General features: G+C 44.0%; 1 protein-coding gene across 1 annotated transcript in view; it reads right to left on the bottom strand.

Moving 5' to 3' along the window:
* LOC140679260 (neuropeptide FF receptor 1-like) overlaps window positions 1-7,976 on the bottom strand; it is a 74,308-nt gene extending 66,332 nt beyond the window's left edge. The window contains exon 1 of the mRNA XM_072914317.1: window positions 7,867-7,976. The gene's annotated coding sequence lies outside the window, so the exon portion shown is untranslated. The remainder of the gene's footprint in view (window positions 1-7,866) is intronic.
* Window positions 7,977-15,699: the final 7,723 nt, after the last annotated feature.

The raw sequence follows: 15,699 nt of genomic DNA, 5'->3' as shown, positions 1-15,699 counted from the left end.
TATTAGGAGCCTTTGTTTGCATACTTACTAATAAAAGACAAATTGTCTTGTAAAAAGACAAGTTGTCTAGTATGTTCACTATTTTATTTAAGGACAAACTTGTAATAAGAAACATATGTTTAATGTACCCTAAGATTTTTTGTTAAAATAAAGTCAATAACGCAATTTTTCGTGGTCCCTTTTATTTAGAAAAGTATCAAAAAGTACCAAAAAGTATCGACATAATTTTGGTACCGGTACCAAAATATTGTTATCGTGACAACACTACTTCATAGTATGATTTGTTTAAACCCATGGCATGAATTGAGATAGTGATAAGATAAATAAATACAAAACCATCTTTTATAGGGTGCATTCTACTGAGAAGTAGCTGTCCCCAATCGTGACCCCTACATTTAAATGTATGAAAATACCGCTTAAAACATTTAAGATTTGTTTCAATGGTATAATTTAAAATATCTTTATGATTAAGTGGAAAACAACTGAAGGAGGAGGAAGAAAAGAACTGCAAAAAAAAGTGACGGTGCTGCACACACAAATGACATAGCTCCACAAAATATGACGTAAAAGTTGCAAACAGGTCGCATTGCCGTTTAAACTGCAGTCATATTTGAAAAGGTCAGATTCCAAACGGATTCGGACTACCTACTGACTTGGTCCAATATAAAATGTGGAGGGGGGCGTGGTCTGCGGGTCTGCCGCTGAGCAGGGTGTGTAAGGACCGGCCTCAAAGCCAGCGGCAGGTGAGTAGATTGCCCAGCTGGGGCTTGTTATCTAATCAACTGTCGCCCTTATTAGCACCAGCCAGAACGAGACACGTTGTTGGAGTTGGAGTTGGAGTGGGAGTTGGAGCGAGAGAGAGACTCAAAACAAGGACTGAAAAGTTGCAGAGCAGTGTGCACGAATAAAACAATAGTCAATCCTGACTACCGGGCTCACAAGAGGATCTGTCGTGATCAGGGGAACCCACGGGAGGGCAACTTCCACATGATACAAAAATATTAGAATTTAAGCACTTTGGAGCATTTCAACTGGCAAAAATGATCCAATCTGATTTGGTGTCCAGTGCAAACGGAGCCAAAGTATTTATTGCACATTAGTTTTCAGAAGTCTGACAGTGATATGAAGTGTGTTTTTCTTCTCCGAATACTGAATAAATCCACTTTTTACCACTTGTCCCTCTCAGGGTCGCGGGGGGGGGGGGGGGGGGGTTGTAGCCTATCCCAGCTGCACTCGGGCGAAAGGCAAGGTACACCCTGGACAAGTCGTCACCTCATGGAAGGGCCAACACAGATTGCCAATCAACCTATCCCCAGGTGCATGTCCTTGGAGGTGGGAGGAAGCCGGAGTACCCGGAGAGAACCCACACAGTCACGGGAAAAAACATGCAAACTCCACACAGAAAGACCCAGAGCTCAGGAATGGAACCTATAGAACCTTCTGTCTGTTAGGCTGGAGCGCTAACCTCTGCCACACCGTGATGCCACTGAATACTGAACCCACGTGGGCAATTATTTTCAACTGATATTAACAGCTTTCTCCAAAAATAAATGATTTTATTGACAACAAAACATAAATGTTTGCAATATTTCCAACATCAAGCATGTTGGAAATTAATATTAAACATTAAGGTTGAGGGAATATGATACAACCTTGCAAACAAAATACTGGTCACTACCGAAACACTCGGTGTTTACAAAGAAAAGAAAGCATATTGCGTTATCAACTAAATATTATGATACTGATTGGTTAAATGTATATTCAGTTTCATAAATATGCATTTTAAAAAGAAAGATTGCATGTTGATTTTGAATAATTTAATATGTTAAAGAAAATTTATTTTTATGGATTTTATTTGGAAAAAACAATAATTATTTAAAAAAATAATCTTTACACAAGGTAAACATAACATAATAGACGTAGCATAATAGTTGGTTTTCTACACCAAAATTAATATATTTGTTATTCAACTTAAACTTATTGTGTGAATGCTTCAAAGCATTCAAACATGTTTTTTATTATTATTATTCTCCAGATTTTGGCCCGCTCTACCTTCCACATTTTTCACCCGATTCAAACCGTTCCAACTTCAAACTGTTCAGCCTTTCAGGAATCACGGGCTTACCCTTGACAAATTCCAAAATTTCCCATACTTCCCAGAATTCCAGGTTTTCCAGGACATTTTTCCCATTCAAAATGATTTGGACATTTTTCAAACTTTGACCATTTCCACATTTTCCAACCTTTTCAAACCATTCCACCTTCAACACATTCCACCATTCTGGAAATTCCAAAGTAAACCGAAACCTCTAAACCGAGGTACGTACCGAACCGAAAATTTTGAGTACCGTTACACCTCTATGGGCCACTGATCCATACTGCGTGTATCTATAGCAGTGGTTCTTAACCTTGTTGGAGGCACCGAACCCCACCAGTTTCATATGCACATTCACCGAACCCTTCTTTAGTGAAAAATATATATATATATTTTTTCAAATTCAAGAAATTTCTTTTTTACTGGTGCTAAAATGAACCGTGCATGAACATAATCTTGTTCAAAAAACAAAACCAACGCAGTGCATGAACTCACAACAAATTACACACCTTACCATGAATTGATTGACATGGACCCCGACTTAAACACGTTGAAAAACTTATTCGGGTGTTATCATTTAGTGGTCAATTGTACGGAATATGTACTGTACTGTGTAAACTGTACTGTGTTATAAAATGTATTCTCTTCCTTTGCAATCTACTAGTAAAAGTTTCAATCGATCAATCAAACAACCTGCAAATCAGATGGAAAATTAGAGGGAACATTGTTTGGGGGTATCCATAATACGCCGATAGGGAGAAGTTTTCTATTTACACGATAAATCGGATGTGTCTTTACCTCCGTGGCGGAGGCTCCGCCGAACCACTGAGGCCGACTCACCGAACCCCTAGGGTTTGATCGAACCCAGGTTAAGAACCACTGGACTATAACAATGGGACCCATGGCACTCAGCATCAAGGGTTGGAATTGGGGGTTAAATCACCAAAAATTATTACCGGGCGCGGCCACCGCTGCTGCCCACTCCTCCCCACTCCTCCCCTCACCTCCCCTCACCTCCCAGGGGATGAACAAGGGGATGGGTCAAATACAGAGGACAAATGTCACCACACCTAGTGTGTGTGTGACAATCATTGGTACTTTAACTTTACTTAACTCATGCTTGCCAACCCTCCCGAATTTCCGGGAGACTCCCGAATTTCAGTGCCTCACCCGAAAATCTCCCGGGACAACAATTCTCCCGAATTTCTACCGATTTCCAGCCGGACTTAACGCACGCCCCCTCCAAGTCCGTGCGGACCTGAGTGAGGACAGCCTGTCGTCACGTCCGCTTGGCCAACCAAAAAGTAACCACAGAACACTATACCCTATAGTGTTCTGTGGTTACTTTTTGGTTGGCCAACGGTTTACGTTGTATTGCGCACCCTGGCGGCAAGTGTGGGAGTCGGTTCTGAAGTATGAAGTAAAGAGACGTAACTTCATCACCTCGCCTGGTTATTGACTCCAACCCAGAATATTACACAGCCCACACCTATGCTCCTTCAAAGGCTGTGCTACTGGCTGCAAAGCATTGCACTTTCAAATACAACAATGAGTAGAGGAGTGTTATGTGTGTATATGTGTAAATAAATTAACACTGAAATTAAAGTATGTCTTTTATATATATATATATATATATATATATATATATATATATATATATATATATATATATATATATATATATATATATATATATACACAAATATAGCTAGAATTCACTGAAAGTCAAGTATTTATTTTATATATATATATATATATATATATATATATATATATATATATATATATATGAAATACTTGAATTTAAGTGAATTCTAGCTATACATTTTCTCCTCCCCCTTAACCCCCCCAATCTCTCGAATTTGGAGGTCTCAAGGTTGGCAAGTAACTTAACTTAATTATTGCGAGGTTCTACCACCTGTTGATTGTTAACGCTTGTTAGCGACATGAGCCATGGAACACGTACAGTCGTGGTCAAAAGTTGACATACACTTGTAAAGAACATAATGTCTGGGCTGTCTTGAGTTTCCCAATAATTTCTACAACTCTTATTTTTTGTGAGTAATTGGAGCACATACTTGTTGGTCACAAAAAACATATATATATATATATATATTTCATATATACAAATATGAAATACTTGAATTTCAGTGAATTCTAGCTATACATTTTCTCCTTTCTCCTCTTTCATATATATATATATATATATATATATATATATATATATATATATATATATATATATAGCCCTGCGATGAGGTGGCGACTTGTCCAGGGTGTACCCCGCCTTCCGCCCGATTGTAGCTGAGATAGGCTCCAGCGCCCCCCGCGACCCCAAAGGGAATAAGCGGTAGAAAATGGATGGATGGATGGATATATATATATATATATATATATATATATATATATATATATATATATATATATCTATATATATATATATATATATATGTATCAGTGACGTGTGGTCACTGGAGGCAGGTGAGGCGGGGCCTCACCTGCCATCATGGAAAGAAAAAAAATGTAAAAAGAAAAAAAATTAATTAAATTGTCATATGTATTCAGTGATTATACTATAAAGTTATTTTCCATTTAACTTCACCAGTTTTAGATGATTTTTTATTCAAAATCGCTGAATTTTCACATTTGCCGTTCAAATACTGAGAAGAGACGGTGCGGTGATCAGCAGCCAGTTGAGGCACGTCACTCAGTGCCTCAACATGGATTGCAGACTCGGCTAACTGCTGGCCTGCTGTGCAGTGAGACCGTATTGCTATATGAATTATATTATACATTTCCATAGTTTAGTTAGCTGAGGTATATAATGTACAGTGTATTTTGTCAACAACTGTATGTGTGTAAAGTATTTCTTGTGCTGAGCAATCATAAAACTGCTGCAAAGACGCACTGTGTGAGGCTCGCAGTAATCCCGCCTCCTGGTGCCGGTTAATGCACGCCCGCCGCAGAATGCACCCCCCGACGGGAGCGCCACACCAACCAAAGCCCACACCCAAACCCTCCACGTGCAAGACCGAATCCACCCAAAAAAAGTCACTTAACAAGAAGCCAAAAAGTGCAAAAACAACAATGCTCGCGCCAGAGGAGCCGTGAACGACTGCAGGGACACAACATTAGATACACCTGCAGACTGCAGCACTGATTTCATATTTCATTCATTCACAACTCCTCCAACACCAATACCACTGTTCCCGCACTTATAAGTAAAGGTAAGACCATAATAACGTTTTTTTAATTAAATGTGCTTTTTTGTGTGCTACAGTTTGTATGTGTAAAGTTAAAGTCAAGTTAAAGTAGCAATGATTGTCACACACACACTAGGTGTGGTGAAATGTGTCCTCTGCATTTGACCCATCCCTTGATCACCCCCTGGGAGGTGAGGGGAGCAGTGCGCAGCAGCGGCGCCGCGCCCGGGAATCATTTTTGGTGATTTAACCCTCAATTCCAACCCTTGATGCTGAGTGCCAAGCAGGGAAGAATGCTGGTATGAGCTTTTAAACATAACCCGTTAACTGCTGCCAATCAAATGGTAAATAAGATACTCTTTAGGGTTCATATGTTTGTAAATCTGACTGTGATGAAGTCAGTGCCTCACCAGCCATCAACCTCACCGCACGTCACTGATATGTATATATATATATATATATATATATATATGTATGTGTGGGGAAAAAAAATCACAAGACTATTTCATCTCTACAGGCCTGTTTCATGAGGGGGGGGTACCCTCAATCTCCTGACGATTGAGGGTACCCCCCCTCATGAAACAGGCCTGTAGAGATGAAATAGTCTTGTGATTTTTTTTCCCCACACATACATATATTGCGCTCTACTACGGTATCGAGCACTATTTTTTGAATAACCTTATTAAGACATATATATATATATATATATATATATATATATATATATATATATATATATATATATATATATATATATATATATTAGAGATGCGCGGTTTGCGAACACAACCGCGGAGTCCGCGGATTATCCGCGGGTCGGGCGGTTGAAATAAATAAAATTAGATTTTATCCGCGGGTCGGGTCGGGCGGTTGAAATAAAAAAAAATTAGATTTTAAATAGATTCAGGCGGGTGGCAGTTAAACCAATTCGGAAATATATATACATAGTTAAATGTTGTTACCCACATACGAAAAACGAGCAGGCACCTGCAGCATATGCCACAACAGAAGAAGAAAAAAAAAAAAAAGAGATGGACACTTTTACGGAGCGGAGAAGGGACGCCTCGCCGGGGTCCGGGACCGAGGCCCCTTCCCCCGAGAGGGCCCCACCGGGAGCCGTAGCTGAGGTGATCTGCGAGAAGGGCCCGACGCACGTCCAGGGTCACCACCGCGCCCACCGCACCGACACCCCGCCTCGTCCGCCTTCGCCGCGGCCGGCGTCACGCACAGCAGGTAAGAAGCTTACCTGCCCGCCACCCCCGTGGCCGGGGGCTCGTAACAGGGGTCACTCCGCGCGCTCAGCCCGCGCAGCTTACCTGCCCGCCACCCCCGTTGCCGGGGGCGCGTAACAGGGGTCACTCCGCGCGCAGTGCGCTCACGAAAGGGGTGGGGCTCACCCTGGTGAGCCGAGTGGGCCACTTTTGGTAAGCAGAACTGGCGCTGCGGGATGAACCGAACGCCGGGTTAAGGCGCCCGATGCCGACGCTCATCAGACCCCAGAAAAGGTGTTGGTTGATATAGACAGCAGGACGGTGGCCATGGAAGTCGGAACCCGCTAAGGAGTGTGTAACAACCCACCTGCCGAATCAACTAGCCCTGAAAATGGATGGCGCTGGAGCGTCGGGCCCATACCCGGCCGTCGCCGGCAGCGAGAGCCGCGAGGGCTAGGCCGCGACGAGTAGGATGGCCGCCACGGTGCACGCTGAAGCCTCGGGCGCGAGGGACATCGCACCTCCACACGCTTGGAGGTGCGCTCAGCGCGGCTCCCAGATGATTGCGCACTGGTGTGCGTCTGGGCCGTGACAGCGTGGCACGCATCGATCATGTCTCTGCTGCATTGGATCAGTCTCCTTTTTTAACAGGCAAAAGCTTTATAACCTCACTAATGCCTTGCATCATCTATATTAGATATATAACAACGGGCGGGTGCGAGTTTGATTAAATGTTAGATCGGGTGGATGGCGGATGGTTGACGACTTTTGTGATGCGGTTGCGGATGAAATAATTGCCTATCCGCGCATCTCTAATATATATATATATGAAATACTTGAATTTCAGTGAATTATAGCTATAAATTTTCTCCTCCCCCTTAGCCCCCCTCCAATCTCCTGAATTTGGAGGTCTCAAGGTTGGCAAGTATGACTTAACTTAACTTTTGACCCAGCAGATTTGCTCACATTTTCAGTAGACCCATAATAAATTCATAAAAGAACCAAACTTCATGAATGTTTTTTGTGACCAACAAGTATGTGCTCCAATCACTCTGTCGCCAAAAAAACAAGAGTTGTAGAAATGATTGGAAACTCAAGAAAGACATTATGTTCTTTACAAGTGTATGTCAACTTTTGACCACGACTGTATGTGTTCCATGGCTCATGTCGCTAACACGCGTTAACAGTCAACAGGTGGTAGAACCTCGCAATAAGAACGAAACACCGATTAAAAAGTGAAAACGCTTTGTTTTCGAATCCCAAAGTCAATATATATTACTCCGCTAAGACGCTTTTTTTTTTTACGAGTTGTATCTTCGAGCAAAGTGGACGAGGAAGTGATGAACATGTCACCTACCTCGGTGTTGGCAGACGTTCGCCGCTGAAGAAACGACGGTGCGGATAAAAGTAGTCGAAAATCAAAAAAACAATTAAGAAGACGTCCTTCTGGACTGATGTTCCGCGGCTTCTATCTACCGCACGTCGTGACAGAAGCCGTACATAAAAATGAGATATCTCCGGGGATGACGCCGCGCACAGCGGGTGCGCTGGGCACTGACGTCACTGAGGTAATGGCGTCAATTAAAGTGTGTAATGTGAGTATTAGCAGTGGCGGTTCTAGATTAAATGGCTGCCTGGGCGAGAACAGCCATACATATCCCCACTAACACTATTATATGTCATCTGTCTCCATATTGTGCTTGTTATATATCACATGCCCCCCTTGTCTCTCTCTCTCTCTCTCTCTCTCTCTCTGGTTTCTGTCGAGGACAAACACGACGCACACCTTAATTGTTAGAAATCCCACTGTTTATATTAACAACCTATTAAGGCCCAAGATGTTTGTTTACATGCTTTTTTCTTTTATTTCTCTTTGCTATTTGGGCTTTCATCCATCCATCCATCTTCTTCCGCTTATCCGAGGTCGGGTCGCGGGGGCAGCAGCCTAAGCAGGGAAACCCAGATTTCCCTCTCCCCAGTCACTTCGTCCAGCTCCCGAGGCGTTCCCAGGCCAGCCGGGAGACATAGTCTACCCAACGTGTCCTGGGTCTTCCCCATGGTCTCCTACCGGTCTGACACCTAGGGAGGCGTTCGGGTGGCTTCCTGACCAGATGCCCGAACCACCTCATCTGGCTCCTTTCCACGTGGAGGAGCAGCGATGTTCTCCCAAAATGTGTTTGTCATTCTTGTTTGGTGTGGGTTCACAGTGTGGCGCATATTTGTAACAGTGTTAAAGTTGTTTATACGGCCACCCTCAGTGTGACCTGTATGGCTGTTGACCAAGTATGCTTGCATTCGCTTGTGTGTGTGAAAAGCCGTAGATATTATGTGACTGGGCCGGCACGCAAAGGCAGTACCTTTAAGGTTTATTGTTCTTCCTACGCCCGAGTACACAGCGGCGTTTTAAAAAGTCATATATTTTACTTTTTGAAACCGATACCGATAATTTTGAAACCGATACCGATAATTTACGATATTACATTTTAACGCATTTATCGGCCAATAATATCGGCAGTCCGATATTATCGGACAACTGCCGATATTATCGGACATCCCTAATTTTTACACTTTTTTTTACAAATTCCATTGTATGTTCTACTCTTCTGACACCACCAGATGGCAGTATAAGTGTCCATATGTCGGCATAAGACCCCAATTCAGTAGTGTGCACAATTTTGGAAATAAAAGCTAAAAGGTCCTGTCCACGCATGTGGCCACTAAGGCCTTTAGAGGTTTTAAACTGTCATGTCTGTGTAATCATGTTTTGTTTTAAGTCATGTTTTGTTTAGTTTCTGGCTTTTCACTCCCTTGTCTTGTTTGCATGATTACTCATTAGTTTCACCTGTTCCACGTTTGGACTCATTGTGCACTCTTGTTTGTCACCATAGCAACCATTAGTTTTCACCTGTCACGTCACGCACCTGTTTCACGTTTTGAGTCACGCCCCTGTTTTCGTTAATCATGTCTGTGTTATTTAAGCTTTTCATTTTCTGTTGTTCGTCTTGACGACCTCACCACATTTATGCTCTGTCCATGCCTGATACTTCTTTCCATGTCAATCCCTCAAGCAACTATTTCTGTCCAAGCCAAGTAAGTTTTTGTTCCATGTTTATAGTCTTTTTGGTTTCATAGTTTGTTCTCCGCCATTGTGCGTGTATTTTGTTTGTACTTTTTTGCTATAGTCTTTTGGTTTCATAGTTTATTCTCCGCCTCTGTGCGCGCTTTTTGTTTATTCCTTTTTTTTGATAAATATAAATAAATCATGTACCTTCATTCCCGTCTCGCCCGTGCCAACTTTCCGTTGCATCCCGGAAAAGCAAACACCCAAGACCAAGTCATGACATAAACATGCTTCACTGATGAGAGTCCAGCCCCTCTCGAGAGTAAGTCGGACCCGTTTCCAGTGAGGGTTGGACTCCGCCAAGGCTGCCCTTTGTCACAGATTCTGTTCATAATTTTTATGGACACAATTTTTAGGCACAGTCAGGGCGTTTAGGGGATCCGGTTTGGTGGCTGCAGGATTAGGTCTCTGCTTTTTGCAGATGATGTGGTCCTGATGGCTTCATCTGGCCAGGATCTTCAGCTCTCACTGGATCGGTTTGCAGCTGAGTGTGAAGCGACTGGGATGAGAATCAGCACCTCCAAGTCCGAGTCCATGGTTCTCGCCCGGGAAAGGGTGGAGTGCCATCTCCGGGTTGGAGAGGAGATCTTGCCTCAAGTGGAGGAGTTCAAGTACCTCGGAGTCTTGTTCACGAGTGAGGGAAGAGTGCATCGTGAGATCGACAGGCGGATCGGTGCGACGTCTTCAGTAATGCGGACGCTGTATCGATCCGTTGTGGTGAAGAAGGAGCTGAGCCGGAAGGCAAAGCTCTCAATTTATCGGTCGATCTACGTTCCCATCCTCACCTATGATCATGAGCTTTGGGTTATGACCGAAAGGACAAGATCACGGGTACAAGCGTCCGAAATGAGTTTCCTCCGTTTTCCTCCATTTCTGTCAACGAAAATTTGCGTCAGCCTTTGATAGTAGGCTAATATAGCTAATATAGACACTTACATCATGTGTTGCCTTCATTATAAGACTTATATAAGGCTTTTGATTTTTTGCGGCTCCAGACAGATTTTTTTTTTGTATTTTTGGTCCAATATGGCTCTTTCAACATTTTGCGTTGCCGACCCCTGGTCTAGCTAAAATCCATAACAATCAATCAATGTTTATTTATATAGCCCTAAATCACAAGTGTCTCAAAGGGCTGCACAAGCCACAACGACATCCTCGGTTCAGAGCCCACATAAGGACAAGGAAAAACTCACAACCCAGTGGGACGTCGATGTCAATCAATCAATCAATTCCTTTATTGTCATTGTCATAATAACACTTAAGTCATACATGTCAACGAGATTTTGTTTGAGCTTTGTCCAGCGGCATAGAAACTGCATTGAAGTGCAGGTTGACCATAGTTTACAGTTTAGCATTGTTAGGAAGATGGCGAATAGAGGGACGTGGGGGTGGGAACAGTCGGATGTCTGATGGGTGTTACGTTGATGTTGCAGCAATGCAATGTCCAGAGCACAATTATTGAGGTGGTGAAGAGTGAGGTAATAATATCTTCCGGGGCAGCAAAGGGGCAGGCTGTTCATTTAGCAATCGCACAGCCTGGGGATACAGACTGTGAGGCATTCTGGTGGTCCTGGCGTGAATCTATCTATACCTCCTTCCAGAGGGTAGCAGGTTGAAGAGGCCATGTGCTGGGTGGTATCTGTCCTTCAGGATGTTGTGTACTCGCTTTAGGCAGCGAGTTGTGTACATGGCACTCATCTCTGGCACTCATCGTCCTTGTAATTTTCCCCGCCGCTTTAACCACTCGCTGGAATGACTATGAGAAACCATGGAGAGGACCCTCTAGGGTAGACTGGATGCAATGGACGTCGAGTGGGTCTAGGATAATATTATGAAAGTCCAGTCCATAGTGATTCTAACATAATAGTGAGAGTCTAGTCCATAGTGGGGCCAGCCGGAGACCATCCCGAGCGGAGACAGGTCAGCAGCGCAGAGATGTCCCCAACTGATGCACAGGCGAGCGGTCCGACTCTGGACAGCCAGCACTTCATCCATGGCCACCGGACCTGTGCCCGAAGAGGAGAAAAGAAAAGAAACGGCAGATCAACTGGTCTAAAAATGGGGGCTATTTAAAGGCTAGAGTATACAAATGAGTTTTAAGATGGGACTTAAATGCTTCTACTGAGGTAGCATCTCTAATTGTTACCGGGAGGGCATTCCAGGGTACTGGAGGCCGAATAGAAAACGCTCTATAGCCCGCAGACTTTTTTTGGGCTCTGGAAATCACTAATAAGCCGGAGTTCTTTGAACGCAGATTTCTTGCCGGGACATATGGTACAATACAATCAGCAAGATAGGATGGAGCTAGACCGTGTAGTATTTTATACGTAAGTAGTAAAACCTTAAAGTCACATCTTAAGTGCACAGGAAGCCAGTGCAGGTGAGCCAGTATAGGTATGTATATATGTATATAAAGGTATATACAGAATAGGCGTAATATGATCAAACTTTATTGTTTTTGTCAAAAGTCTAGCAGCCGTATTTTATACCAGCTGTAACCTTTCAATGCTAGATATAGGGAGACCCGAAAATAATACGTTACAGTAATCAAGACGAGACGTAACGAATGCATGAATAATGATCTCAGCGTCGCTAGTGGACAAAATGGAATGAATTTTAGCGATATTACGGAGATGAAAGAAGGCCGTTTTAGTAACACTCTTAATGTGTGAGTCAAACGAGAGAGTTGGGTCGAAGATAATACCCAGATTCTTTACCGAGTCGCCTTGTGTAATTGTTTGGTTGTCAAATGTTAAGGCGGTATTATTAAATAGATGCCGGTGTCTAGAAGGACCGATAATCAGCATTTCCGTTTTCTTGACGTTGAGTTGCAAACTCAACGCCAAGAAAACAATGGCCAGACAGTCTGAAGAGATCAAAATACAACAGACTGGTCTGAGAGAGTTAAAGGGGAACATCATCACCAGGCCTATGTAAGCGTCAATATATACCTTGATGTTGCAGGAAAAAGACCATATATTTTTTTAACCGATTTCCGAACTCTAAATGGGTGAATTTTGGCGAATTAAACGCCTTTCTAATATTCGCTCTCGGAGCGATGACGTCACAACGTGGCGTCACATCGGGAAGCAATCCGCCATTTTCTCAAACACCGAGTCAAATCAGCTCTGTTATTTTCCGTTTTTTCGACTATTTTCCGTACCTTGGAGACATCATGCCTCGTCGGTGTGTTGTCGGAGGGTGTAACAACACGAACAGGGACGGATTCAAGTTGCACCAGTGGCCCAAAGATGCGAAAGTGGCAAGACGTTTGTTCCGCACACTTTACCGACAAACGCTATGTTACGACAGAGATGGCAAGAATGTGTGGATATCCTGCGACACTCAAAGCAGATGCATTTCCAACGATAAAGTCAAAGAAATCTGCCGCCAGACCCCCATTGAATCTGCCGGAGTGTGTGAGCAATTCAGGGACAAAGGACCTCGGTAGCACGGCAAGCAATGGCGGCAGTTTGTTCCCGCAGACGAGCGAGCTAAACCCCCTATCGACCCTAGCTTCCCTGGCCTGCTGACATCAACTCCAAAACTGGACAGATCAGATTTCAGGAAAAGAGCGCGGATGAGGGTATGTCTACAGAATATATTAATTGATGAAAATTGGGCTGTCTGCACTCTCAAAGTGCATGTTGTTGCCAAATGTATTTCATATGCTGTAAACCTAGTTCATAGTTGTTAGTTTCCTTTAATGCCAAACAAACACATACCAATCGTTGGTTAGAAGGCGATCGCCGAATTCGTCCTCGCTTTCTCCCGTGTCGCTGGCTGTCGTGTCGTTTTCGTCGGTTTCACTTGCATATGGTTCAAACCGATATGGCTCAATAGCTTCAGTTTCTTCTTCTATTTCGTTTTCGCTACCTGCCTCCACACTACAACCATCCGTTTCAATACATGCGTAATCTGTTGAATCGCTTAAGCCGCTGAAATCCGAGTCTGAATCCGAGCTAATGTCGCTATAGCTTGCTGTTCTTTCCGCCATGTTTGTTTGTGTTGGCTTCACTATGTGACGTCACAGGAAAATGGACGGGTGGTTAAAATCAGGCACTTTGAAGCTTTTTTTAGGGATATTGCGTGATGGGTAAAATTTTTAAAAAATCTTCAAAAAATATAATAAGCCACTGGGAACTGATTTTGAATGGTTTTAACCATTCTGAAATTGTGATAATGTTCCCCTTTAAGCACCAGTAAAACAGCTATGGATGCTATGCATTTTAATAAGGGGAAACAGAACAAATTCAAAAGCAAAAAAACAGACTCAGGGACAGAACCAAAACTGGACACCAGATAAGCAGGTGCAGAACATCACCCTCTTTACCCAGGCTCACAGTGCCACAGCTGTGGTAAACGTGGCCACTTCAGCAAAGTCTGCAGATCAAGCAAAAATGTGCGCAAGGTTGCAAAAGATGATAAAAACATGACTATAGTGAGTGTGAGGTCATCATTTTGGTCAGAGGTTTGGATCATGTTTTTACCATATTCTTTAGAACCGATCCAAAGCGAGCCTGCAAATTGTATATGACAGTGAACGCTTTGTTTACAGCCATAGTACAGTTCATATGCGACTCACTCAGGCATTAAGAGCACAGAGAAATGATGCATACAAACAGAAATATGTGTATTTATGCACACTGCATGCCTCGGTGTAATTAGAAGCAATTCCATTCATTGTCAGACGCTGAAGTGCAGCATTGAAGTGTTTGTCTAATTAGCTGGATGCAACAAACCTTGCACACTCACACGTTTGGTGCGAACATTAAAAAAAAAAAAAAAATGCAACTTTATTGGTCACTAAGCCTTTAGAGGTTTTAAACATGCTTCACTGATGAGAATCCAGCCCCTCTCGAGAGTAAGTCGGACACGTTTCCCGTGAGGATTGGACTCGGCCAAGGCTGCCCTTTGTCACCGATTCTGTTCTTAACTTTTATGGACAGAATTTCTAGGCGCAGTCAAGGCGTTGAGGGGATCCGGTTTGGTGGCTGCAGGATTAGGTCTCTGCTTTTTGCAGATGATGTGGTCCTGATGGCTTCCTCCGGCCAAGATCTTCAGCTCTCACTGAATCGGTTCGCAGCCGAGTGTGAAGCGACTGGGATGGGAATCAGCACCTCCAAGTCCGAGCCCATGGTTCTCTCCCGGAAAAGGGTGGAGTGCCATCTCCGGGTTGGGGAGGAGATCTTGCCCCAAGTGGAGGAGTTCAAGTACCTCGGAGTCTTGTTCACGAGTGGGGGAGGAGTGGATCGTGAGATCGACAGGCGGATCGGTGCGGCATCTTCAGTAATGCGGACGCTGTATCGATCCGTTGTGGTGAAGAAGGAGCTGAGCCGGAAGGCAAAGCTCTCGATTTACCGGTCGATCTACGTTCCTATCCTCACCTATGGTCATGAGCTTTGGGTCATGAACGAAAGGACAAGATCACGGGTACAAGCGGCCGAAATGAGTTTCATCCGCCGAGTGGCGGGGCTCTCCCTTAGAGATAGGGTGAGAAGCTCTGTCATTCGGGGGGAGCTCAAAGTAAAGCCGCTGCTCCTCCACATCGAGAGGAGCCAGAAGAGGTGGTTCGGGCATCTGGTCAGGATGCCACCCGAACGCCTCCCTAGGAAGGTGTTTCGGGCACGTCCGACCGGTAGGAGGCCACAGGGAAGACCCAGGACACGCTGGGAAGACTATCTCTCCCGGCTGGCCTGGGAACGCCTCGGGATCCCCCGGGAGGAGCTGGACGAAGTGGCTGGGGAGAGGGAAGTCTGGGCTTCCCTGCTTAAGCTGCTGCCCCCGCGACCCGACCTCGGATAAGCGGAAGAAGATGGATGGATGGATGGATGGCCTACCGAAACCCACTACTACCGACCACGCAGTCTGATAGTTTATATATCAATGATGCAATCTTAACATTGCAACACATGCCAATACGGCCGGGTTAACTTACTAAAGTGCAATTTTAAATTTTCCGCGGAATGTCCTGCTGAAAACGTCTCGGTATGATGACGTCACGGATTGTGGAGGACATTTTGGGACAGCATGGTGGCCAGCTATTAAGTCGTCTGTTTTCATCGCAAA

The sequence above is a fragment of the Nerophis lumbriciformis genome, linkage group LG12, assembly GCF_033978685.3.
Source record: "Nerophis lumbriciformis linkage group LG12, RoL_Nlum_v2.1, whole genome shotgun sequence".
Classification (NCBI taxonomy): domain Eukaryota; kingdom Metazoa; phylum Chordata; class Actinopteri; order Syngnathiformes; family Syngnathidae; genus Nerophis; species Nerophis lumbriciformis.
The sequence above is the reverse complement of the archived record's forward strand: the minus strand, read 5'-3'. Positions and strand labels throughout refer to the sequence as shown.